General features: G+C 50.2%; 1 protein-coding gene across 2 annotated transcripts in view; it reads left to right on the top strand.

Moving 5' to 3' along the window:
* The first annotated feature begins 5354 nt into the window (after positions 1 to 5354).
* Positions 5355 to 11390, top strand: part of Vangl2 (VANGL planar cell polarity protein 2) — a 28567-nt gene continuing 22531 nt past the window's right edge. The window contains exon 1 of one of the 2 annotated variants that reach the window (XM_078027187.1): positions 5355 to 5686. The gene's annotated coding sequence lies outside the window, so the exon portion shown is untranslated. Of the gene's footprint in view, positions 5687 to 6041; positions 6064 to 11390 lie in introns of those variants that run through there. The other variant, XM_078027188.1, reaches the window with a different exon arrangement.

The following is an 11390-nucleotide window of genomic DNA, read 5'->3' as shown; positions in this document are numbered from 1 at the left end:
CAGATATTTAAATAGGAAACTCCAGTGTCATAAATGCTGAGACAGAGATATGCAGAGCTCGAAGGAGGCTCTCTGGGTGATGGAGTGTCTAATTTTGCTCGGGGGGAGTTGGAGAGGAATTGCAGAGGAGCCCGTAGCTGAGTCTTAGAGGATGCAGAGAACTTTCCAGGCAGAAAGGTCTTCACACCTTTGGGCAAGGGAAGCACTGTGGGAAGACTGGGATGTCACAGAGCCCCATGTTGATAGAACAATGAGTGGGTGAGTAGTTTGAATGCATGTCTGTAAAATGTTTGGTTCTTGGATGAAAGAGCATCAGCCGTAGAACAAGCTGTAGGGGAACAGTGAGTCAGAGAGGCAAGGTCCTTCCATACAGTGCCAGGTTTTACTTCATCCTATAGACAGCCCCTGGCCTCCTTCAGGCAAGGAAGTGACAGGCTGATTCTTCCTTCGGAATAATTGCATTGGCAACAGAAATGAGGATGGGGTGGAAGGGAATGAGACAAGTTCCCAAGTGATAAAGGTCTAAATTAGCCAAGGGGATGGGGGTGCAGGAAAGAGAACGTGTTCCTTTGGAATCTATTACATTTAAGGCACCCAAGGCATAGTCAAGTTAAAGGAGCAAGCATCATGATGATGAATCTCTCCTGTAAGCAAGTGGGATGAGTTGGATGCTGTGGCACATGCCTGTCACCTCAGCAACTTTGGAAGCAGAGGCAGGAAGACTGTAAGTTCAAGACCAGCGTAGACACATTAGATCCTGTCTCAGAAACAAAACCCCCAAAACCCAAAAAACCCAAAAACAGTAGCTCAGTGGTCGAGCATTAAGAGGGAGATATTTGATTTCCGAATGTGTGCTGGGCAAGGGTTGAGCCAAGGGGTCAGTCAGTGTTAGAGATAGAAGGTGGGATGATGGGTGGAAGTGAGAGAGGACAGATCGGATGCCCACCTGGAAGGATTAGTGTTAGGAAAGGGAAAAGAGGGAGACATTTATTTTTCCCAGAAAGACAGAAGGAAATCAGAAATTTTAACCTAAGAATCACTAAGAAATTTTTAAAAATAAGCCAATTGTCGGGAAACACCTAGGAAGTTTCCGGTTTAATTAGTTTGGGATGGGTCTGGGGCACGGGTGGGTTTTCCAAGCTTCTCAAGGATTAGAATGTGCAATCTAGGTTGGGAATCACTGGTTTAATTTGTAGGTAAGTTTTCAGATTGGTGATAACGTAATTGGACTGAAGGACACTCACTTAACGAAGGTTGGATGGAGAGAGAGTAGTAAAGACTTGGGATCCAGGAGGAGAAAGAGGAAGAAGTTAGAAGTGAAGGAAACTAACCAACTTAGTGACTTTCATGTGTCAAAGATACTGAAATGAATGAGGCTCAGTTCTTATTCGCAAAGAGATCAGGATCCTGGGAGGGATACAAATCAGTGGTAAAGCGCCCCTGGGTTCAATCCCCAGCATCCAGGAAAAAAATAAAAAACAACAACAAAAAAATGATCTTGTGTGATAGAGAGGCACTTTACAACATCTCTACAACAGAGCAGAGTTCTTGACCAGTTAATAATTTTTGTTTACTTAACACTTTTCTTCCTTTTTCACTAAAAAAGAAAAAAAAAAACAATGTGACTCTACTTTGTATACAACCAGAGATATGAAAAATTGTGCTCTCTATATAGGATATAAATTATAAAGCATTCTGTTCTCATATGTAGAATTAGAATAAAAATAATAAAAAAATTGATTTAGAAATCACACCAAAAATGAATCCATCTCTCACCAGTTATTTTGTATTTTAACGGTTTTTGGGGTATAATTCTATTTAAAAAACCACATATTTAATTTATAAAAAGAAAAAAGAAAAAACAAACCAACAACAACACCCCAGCAAGGGAACAGTCTAGACTGGGTCTGGAAATACTGTCATAAGCCTTGAGAATGGTCCTTCTAGTAAGGTGGATTCTGAGGAAAGAGCTCTGATTATCATGGGGGATGGAAGTACGCCCCCCCAGTTCATCCACAGGGCTGCAAGAAGATGGTGGGTGTGGCCTGGCACATGGGCTGCGGTCATTTGCACCTGGGAGGAGACTGAACTTGCAGTCACTCACACCGAAATGCTTTTTAAAGTTTCTATGTACTAAGAATTCCCCTTTCTCAGAGTCGGAGAGTCCATCTGTGCCACTGTGGACTGGGACAGATCTCCAGGACCAGCATCATCTATATAGGAAGCAGGCATTTCTCTGTAGCCTGGGATATATATATTTTTAATGGCCTTTGGTCTGCTGGTCCCATTCCTGCTGCCTTAGGCCCATGAGCTAGTTGAGGAGTAGAAAGAGTTTTAACTGAAGGTTGCCGCAGTCTGGCTGGGTACAAATAACCGAGTCGCCAGGAAGCACTTGTAGGTTCAAAACGCCACTCTTTATTGCCGAACTCCACCAGCACTCCACGCACACTCCCCGGGAACTCTCCCAAACGCCACCCCCGCAGCCCCCAGGAACACCACACCCCCAACGGAACTCCCTCCACTGGGCTGCGTGCACATTCACTCTCGGAACCCCGGAGAACTCAACGGGAACTCCAAAGTAACCGGCGCCCTATTACTGGTGTAAAGGTCTAATATACAATTGAATCAATCCAGCATCATCTTAATGGCTCGCCTGGCAACCATTACTTCTGGCAAAATGCCAGGAGCCATTCCAACTCGGCTCTCAACAGAGGGTCCTGGCTTTTGGCTAAGAGAATTCTTCCCTGAGCAAGACTCCTGAAGAAACTAGGAATCCCCTAAGGTACATAATAGGGAGGGGGACCTTGACTGAGAATTGACCGGGGCACTATGGGTACCTAGAGGAGGTTCCTTTTGATACCTTTTATATAAATGGAATGAAGGTTCAAAGACAGAAAGAAATTTTCCTATACCTTCAAGGCTAAGGGTTATGAATTCCAAGTCCAATCTCTTTCACTGGGTTTCTGACCTTCCTCTGTTATTAGTGGCTTGGTCTTCTCGGGAAAATCTTGGTTGGATGTCACCTCCCTCAGTGTTCCCTTCCTTCCTAAAGGATTAAACTAGGTCACTTGGACCCCAGGACACATGGGCTTTCTCTTTGTGACTTTTGTTTCCTCATTCTGTGAATTGGGGATGTGTAAAATCTAGATAGGTTTCCATCCTAAGGATGAGGGTGGAGGGTAGTTCCAACCAAGAATTGCTGCCTAAGACGCACTGCAACCATTAGACATATTCTCTGTGATCCAATGTTCTCACTGCAAAGATGTGACTAAAAGCCCTCCAATCTTACTCTCAGAAAAGAGACGGGAAAAGACCAAGCTCTCCAGTCTGATGCCTGATATCTGTAAATCCTGAAGTCTCATCTCTTGACATCCTGAGTCAAGATGCCCACCATCAAGTTTGGGGGCGGTCTACAGAATTATCTCTAGTTCTGATATTAGAAGACCTTTTCAAAATCTGTGGGCCCTTCTGATGTCTTTGAAATAGGCTTCCAGGGGATTTAGCTCAGCGGCAGAGCGCTTGCCTAGCACGTACAAGGCCCTGAGTTTGGTCCTCAGCTCTGAAAAAAAAAAAAAGAAAAGAAAGAAAGAAATAGGCTATCAGTATGTGAATAATATTCACACTCACTAAATCTACTAGAGAGTCATATGGCACCACCACAGCCCCAAGACTGTGTGGAATTACACATTTATTGCCCAGCACTGCAGGCGTGCTGTGGGAAGGGCTGAGGACACTCTACTGTGTCCCTTTACTCTTCCTCAATGTTCCTGCCTAATGTCCTATGTATACCTGGTTGTGGTATGCACTCTGAATACAGCCCGTTGCCTGACACATGATGGGCACAGGTGAATGGCCCATAGAATTTATGCCTTATGCTTGCAGGGACCTGGGTAACTGAAATGATCATTCGGTGTATTTCATGCAGCCTTGGTGCTAAGCCATTGGCTGACCAATAATGTGTGAAGAGTGGATGCAGAGTTTGAACAAAGGAGATAAGAAGTGTTTCTTTGAGCAGTCATAGTGCAGACAAAGATGGTCTGTCCTCATATTGGGACAAGTTTAGAATATATAACCAAAAGAGATGAAATTGAGTCTTGGTTAGGGAAGACCTAAATTTCCCAAACAACAGAGGAACAGGGACTGGGAATCTCCTTCCCTGGGATTTCTTAAACACACAGGGTAGGAATGGTAGGTATTGAAAGCTGGAAGAGCTTGTTGAGAGGGCCTTGCCCTGCTTGGGAAGTGTGTGGGGATGCTTTTGAAGTGCCACTATCCTAGGTAAGTGGCAGGTTACACGGCAATAATCCTAGTAATAATATAATAATATTTCTGCTTTCACTCATCAGAGGGGAACGGGGACTTCCCACCCGTTGTAGAAGTCGCTCTTGGTGGGTTCAGATCTCTTGCCCACTTTATGAATCCTAACTGGATTCTTGGTGTGTTAGGAGTTGGAAACACTCTTATGTGTGGGATATTTTGTGATCATCTACCATTTCCGGCGTAGGACCCTCAATTCCAAAGCTGAAACTCAGGGTGGAGAAGGCCCTGTCTGCTTGGGGGTTAGGCATCCAACAGGCCAAGGCATTTTTTTTTTCACTCTAGAAGGTTTCCTGGGAGAACAGCCCCTCTCCCTTCACCATCCAATCTTTCAGGCTCCTCAGCTCTCCCCTTCCCCCGCTCCCCCAGGGCAGGGTTCCTTTTGTAATTAATCTCAACACCAAACCAGAGGGGAGGAAAAAGTGTTAATGAGAGAGCGTCCCAGACTGACTGGGAGGTCGCTGCTCACAGTTAGAACACGGAGTAATTAAATTATTTTTGGAAGGAGGGGGGCTTTAGGTAGGGATGGTGTCAGGGAAACCCCCTGTATAAATGGGAAGAGGGACGTCTCTTGCCACTAATTAAAGTCAGGGATGACCCTCCCTTCTCGCAGCTCTAGGGGGGTTTAAAAAAAAAAATCAATCTTCCCACGTCTCACATTCCACTGGCTTTCGTGGAGCCAGGTTTGTGGCCCTAAAGAGAAGATGGCCAGCCCCCGGGAGTCCGGGGGTCTCCCTTTCCCGACAAGGAGACCCAGGAAGACAGCGCCCAGAGTGGCTGCGTGCCGGGGCAAGGCTAAGAACGGAGGAAGCCCCCTGCCCACCGATCGGGGCCGGGGTCGCGGCAGCCGAGGGTTCCCAGGATCTGGGAGGGCCGCGGGGCACCCGGAGGCGGAGGGCTGGGGGAGTGGCGACTCCGGGAAGAGCCCGGCCGCAGACAATGGACGCAGTGGCAGGAGGGGCGGCGGCGGAGGGAACAGCCGGGAGGCGGCACCCGGGAGCGCGCGCTCCCCCGCCCCCTGCACCCCCCACCCCTGCTCCCGTCCCCTCCCCTCCCCCTCCCCCTGGCCGCCGGCTCCAGATCCGATTCCCGATCCCTGATTCCCCGATCCTCGGTCCCGCCATGGGAGCCTGAGCACCCTGCATCCCCCCCGGCCCCCTGCCCCCGGGGCCTCGCGGGGGAAAGAGGCCAACGGTCAGGGACTGAGCAGGGGGTGAGCGGACTCGGGAGCCCCCCTCGACCCCCCGCCGTCGCCGGCGCTGCCCGTCCCGGAGCGCGAGTTCCGAGCGACCCGGAGCAGCGCTGCGGATACAAAGGCGCCGGGCCGAGCCGGGCGCCCCCGAGCCCACCCGGCAGGTCGCAGCGGCGGGTGAGTGCCGGGCCGCGGGGGCGCGGGCAAAGTTTGCAGGGAAAAAAAAAAAAAAGCAAGAAAGAAAGAAAGAAAGAAAAAAAAAAAAGCAGCAGCAGAACCGGAGGACTATCATGCCAGGGGCCAGGGGGTGCCCGGCCCTGGCGCGAGCGGGGTGGCTCATGGGCGAAGGGGGGCTCGGGGCAGCCCCCTTCCGGTCCACTCTCCCACCGCACGGCGGAGTACCCCCAACTTTGGGGAGGGGAAGGGGCGCGTTGGGAGGGGGCGGAGCCCAGGCCTGGAGAGCCGGGGACTTTCCTGGGCCCGGGGCCCAGGCGGGGGCCTTAATGATCCCAGGAGAGCCGGTTGAAGCTGGAGACTGGGAGCGTGTGTTGGAGGTGGGGGGAGAGGCGGTGGGGGGAGAGGCGGTGGGAGGATCGGAGGCATTGGAAGCGAGGGTGTTGAGGGGTGCATGCACACCTCAGGAGTGTGGGGAGCGACGGGGGGCAGGTATGCGTTCAGATGCAGAGTGGAGTCTGGGGAACTGGCCCGAGACCTCAGAGGAGGTGTGTGTGCAGCCCGAGGGGGTGCTGGCAGCTGGAAACCTGGGCATGGTTCTTGGGGGCCGGAGGGACCCCATTCCTGTTTACCCCTTGAGGGGCCCTGCTTTAGTGACTTTTGAACGGTTGGTGGAGGATCAGTGTGCATGATTCTTTGTTTTTGTGTGTGTGCACGCTTTGACGTGCTGCGTGTTCCTGCAGGTGGGCCCCTGGGTTTGGATGTGTAGGTGTTTTTCTGTGCTTGAGTGTGTGTGTGCACCCAGAGAGCGGTTGACCATGCATCTGCTCGCTGTACTGTTGGGTGTGTATTTATGTATGTACACAGGGGAAGGGGTGTGTGTATGTGTGTGTGTGTGTATGTATGTATCTGTCCGGATTGCGCTGGGAGAGGGGCTTACAGAAAAGAGATGCTAAGGAAGGTGGGCGTGTAATAGCCGAATGGAATATATATGGGTAGGTACGTGTGCACCTGTGTACCAGGAAGGGGCGTGAGTGAACGAATCTGTGTTCTCTTGTGTGTGACCTGTGTTGATGGGTATCCATGTGTGCTGCTTTTTCTAAATGTGTTTTGGGGGTACCTCTTGTCTCTGCAGGCAGGTTTTCCTGGCAGAAAGCCTGCAGGAAGGCGCTCTGCAGGATCCTGAGGCTTCTTGCATAGCCCTACCTATGTTCAAGGGTACTGCCTGAGAATCTGATAGGGTCTCATGTAGTGTCGGTTTTGGGAGGTGGTTTTTCTGGAAAAAGGTGTGTCTTGTGAGGAACAGGGAGCTGGGGGTTCTGGTAGGAGTCCTAGAGGAATATGGAGATTTGGAGGAGTCAGGAAAAGAAAGTAAGAGGAATTCCGTCCCCTATAGTCATAGGTTGGGTTCTCTGCTTGGAAAGACTGCACATTTGACTTCTGTGTTGTGCAGCCTCCTCAGGCCACAGTCCTCCTGGAAAGCCGTTCTGGAGATTGTGCTCCAACTCTGTCCTGTCTTTAGGATCCTAAAGTTCCTGAGGAGTCTGGATTTTGATGTGGAAGAAGCATACTTGGAGCCTTGAGACCAGGAGGGGATCATTTGGGTTCCCTCCTCCATGGGGTTTGGGAGGAGGTATTTCTTCAAGTGTGTGTGTGTGTGTGTGTGTGTGTGTGTGTGTGTGTGTGTGTGTGTTTATCATGCAGTTTCCCTTTTCCCTGTTGAGAAGCATGACTGGGATGGTGTCAGACCTGAGCTGGAAACAGGGCTGGTGTTGGTGTGGTGGGAAAGGGGTCTGTATTCATTCCATGATGGTATGGTGGGGTGTCAGCCGTGATCTGGAAGTGGATGTCCTCTCCCCAGAAAAGCAGCAGATACTCTTTTCCCTTTTTTTCTCTCGTCTTATCTCATCTGGGGGTGAAGGGGAGGAAGGGCAGGACATCTCTTTTAGGTGATGCTCCCTCATAGTATGCCTTAATTTCTCCATGACATCCTCTCAGCCATTTGGCTCTTGCTGCCAGGAGTTATTTTGAGACACCCAGTTTTAAGAACTGAGAATGTGATGGCACATGCCCATCATGGTCTCTGGGCAATTGGAATTGGAATGTCAGAGTCTCCTCTAGGAACATGTGCAATGGAATGTTCCTTTGGGGCTTCCTACCTCTACCTAAGGCCTGGGGATAAGAGTAGTGGGGAATAGAAAACATTAGGACTAGGGATCGGACGAGGAAAAGACCAGATTTTTTTTTTTTTTAAATGAATGATTCCTTCAAACCGCACACCTATCTGATGGTCAGGCACTTGTCCCCTGGCTTTCTGGTGGTACTATACGTGTTTGCTCTTTATACCATCACCCCATGTATGGTAGATGTACCCGTGGGGATTGTCTTCCAAGAAGGAGGAGTTATGGTTAGACAATAGGAAGTGCCCTTTTAGAAAGTACTTCCAGATTGGGAGCCAGAGACCACATTGGCCCCTCCTTACCATTGTCTGGCTCCTGTCTGATATTTCCTCTGATTCTTCCTGGGCGAGTCTCTGGTGTGCCTCCTACTGCTCATCGGAGTCTTCTAGGTGTGAGAAGGGTTCCCTTTTCCTTGGCCTTAGAGTAGGACAGACTTCTTTTTGCTCATCCGAGGGGAGCGACAGGAAGCTCTCCTATCCCCTCTGAGTTTTAGGGACTCCAGTCTTTTCCTTGGTGTGTTCTTCCCTTGGATCTCCCCACACCGCGAGGCCAAAGGGAGGAGTCAGACATGAGTTGGTTGGAATTAGTCCTTAATAGCACCGTGACCTTGGGCAAGTTATTAAACCCCATTCCTCAGCCTCTGAGGTATCTTAAAGCACCGTCCTCCAAGCCCAGACTGGCCAGTCCCCAGGAATCCCAGGTTCCCTTGTGGCCTCTTTTCTGGGTTTGCCTTTAACCCTGCTGCTTCTTGATTCTGTGACTTCAGACGAAATGGGTAACTTTTTGAAGCCTCGTCTGTGAAATGGAGTTCACAGGAGGCCCCACGTCTTAGGATCACAAAATGAAATGTCCTTTGCACAATACTGGGCACAGACGAAGCACTCAGTAAATGTTAGGTGGGATGGCGTGGACTCCGGCTACGGTAAGGGAGAGAGTGCTTGGTCCTAGGATGGTTTGTCAGGGAGCTATGTATGCCCTTAGCTGGATTTTTTATTAAAAATCGGGTAAAATTCATATAACATAAAATCAACCATTCTAAAGAGAATAATTCAATGGCATTTAGTACATTCAGTGTTGTGCACCATCCCCTCCATCTAGTCTCCACATTTTATCATCCCCAAAGGAATCTTATCTCTATTAAGTTATTGCTCTCTGTTCCCTGTGCCCAAGTCCCTGATAGCCACCAATCTGCAAGAGTTACAATCTCTGTGGAGTTACCTGTTCCGAATATTTCACATAAATGGAGTCATAAAATCTGTGACCTTTTGTGTCTGGCTTCCTTCGCTTAGCAAAGTCTTTTCAAGGTTCCTCCACATTGTAACATGTAGCATGAATCAGTACTTCACCCGTTTTCATGGCTGAGTAATATTCCATCGTATGAATATACTTCAGCCGGATTGTAAGCCCCGGCTCTTCTGATTCCAGGCTTATTTATGACAGTCAGGCAGCCATAGAGGGAGCAGAGACAGGCACACTGATGGTAGAGGCTAAGCATGAGCAAGAAGGAAAATGGGGTGTTTGGTATTGCTGGATCCTGAAGTATGAAATGGGGATTTGGCTGCAGTTTTCCTAGCTGTCAAACAAAGTTAATGACCCCTTTCCTTCTTTGTGTCCTTTCGGGTTGGTAGACTGGGAGGTTTTATTTATTTGTTTATTTTGAGGGAAGGATTTAGAGGAGCAGAGAGGCTGTGATATTCTTCCTCTTCTCAGCCCTTTATAAACACTTTTAAAATTTTGATAGAGAGTCTTCCTGGGCCTTGAACTTGCAATCTTCCTGCCTCAGCCTCTTGGCCCAGCCTCCTGAGCAGAGCCACTAGGTTACAGGCGTGCTGCTGCTCAGAATCTTTTTTGCCTTGCCCTTTCCTCTTCCCTGAGCTCCCTCCTGTGGGCCTCTACCTTTCTCTTTGTTTTCCTGGATCACTTCTCCTTCTGAGTTGAGGTGCAAGGTCTCCTCTGACCCTCTGCAGGTGGGCAGTCCTGTGCACGGTCTGGGCAGCAGTGGTGAAGGAAGAGCCTGGGAGCCAATCCCACTCACACGCTGTGTCCCGGAGCCCACCCCTTCTTGATCCTGCTTGGGCAGCCCCCTGTCACCACCTCTGCTGTGACCTGGGTGGAACTGCAGTGGGCCAGGGAGCATCTCTGCCTCCGTTTCCTCCACCCTGCTTAGAGCAGAGGAGAAGGAGGCCTCTGCGGTGGGGCCCTTTGGAAATGAGGTGTTCCGCGCTCCTCGGTGCCCCTGGCAAGCTGGGTAATTACAGACGAGGCAGCTGGGAACGGGTTTGGGAGAAGCAGGCCTGGAATCAGCAGAGCCGGGGCTATCCTGGTAATCAGGGTGGGGCAGGGAGAGGGGAGAGTGGGAAGAAGCTGGGGGCTGGGGTGGGGCGGGAGGCCAGGGGCCCCTTTTCCCCTGCCGGTCTGCACACAGCTGGGCTGACAGCCTGGAGGAGAGTGGGAGGTGACTAAAGCCCAGGCCTGGCCTCCCTCTAAGGAAGGCAGGAAGAGAGGGACAGGCTGGGGGATCCAGCAGCCCCCCCCTGCCCCCCGAGGAAAGAAGCAGGGGGTGAGACATTGGGCTGCTCCCCGGGTACCCAGACTTCAGGTCTGTTAGAGAGGAGCCAACTCCACCCGCAGAGGTGATTCCATCTAATTTGGGGTTCTTCCTTCTCTCAATTAGAGGCCATTGAGACAGGAAGTAGACAGAATTGATTGTGCACCACTTAAAGGTGAAAGAAACAGGAACTAGCATTTTATTTTTCCTTTTGGTACGAGGGGTTCAACCCAAGTGTCTTCACCCTGAGCCACAGCCTTTTTTAATTTTCAGACAGGGTCTCACTGAGTTGCTGAGGCTGGCTTTGAGTGTGGGATTCTCCTGCTTCAGTTTCCGTAGTCTCTGGGATCACCCACCCCAGCGGGGATCAACATTTTATTGAGCATCTGTTGTGTGCCAGACTGTATAACGTTCTGTGTATATTGTCACACTGAAGACTCTTATCCCCGTTTTACAGATAGGAAAACTGAGGTTTAGAGAAGGTGATCAACTCATTGAAGATGACATAGCTCATAAAAGGCTGCGCCAGGTCGCTCTGACTTCTTTGCTCTTCCTTTTCCCAAAAGACTTTCTTCACCATTTTCTGCTCTCCTCCTAATGAGATCTGATTGCTCATTATGGCCTTGAATTTTGAACTTGAATAATTCCCCTGTTCCCCCGAAAAGCAGAAATGAGTCTAAACATCAACCCGAGAAGCGGAGAAGTCTACACCTGAGGGCGGAAGTCGGACAGAGTCTCATGGGCAGGCCCATGGTTGGGGCAGGAACCTCTCTGGGGCTGTCCCCTTTCTCCTCCTGGGCCACCGTTTGGGGTAGGAGCTGTGGGTCCCCCACAGGGCAGCTACCACCACCATGGCTCAGGGGGTCCAGTGGTCTTGGGGGGCTTGGCCCTCATTGTGGGTTGGGTTTTCCTATAGCTCCCTCATGGGGTCCTTCAGACCCCATTTGTCACCAGGGCCTGGTTCCCCTGCCTCTGAGTG

Source organism: Ictidomys tridecemlineatus, chromosome 11 (genome assembly GCF_052094955.1).
Source record: "Ictidomys tridecemlineatus isolate mIctTri1 chromosome 11, mIctTri1.hap1, whole genome shotgun sequence".
In the NCBI taxonomy this organism is placed as follows: domain Eukaryota; kingdom Metazoa; phylum Chordata; class Mammalia; order Rodentia; family Sciuridae; genus Ictidomys; species Ictidomys tridecemlineatus.
Note: the sequence above shows the minus strand (reverse complement) of the source record. Positions and strands in the feature narration are given on the sequence as shown.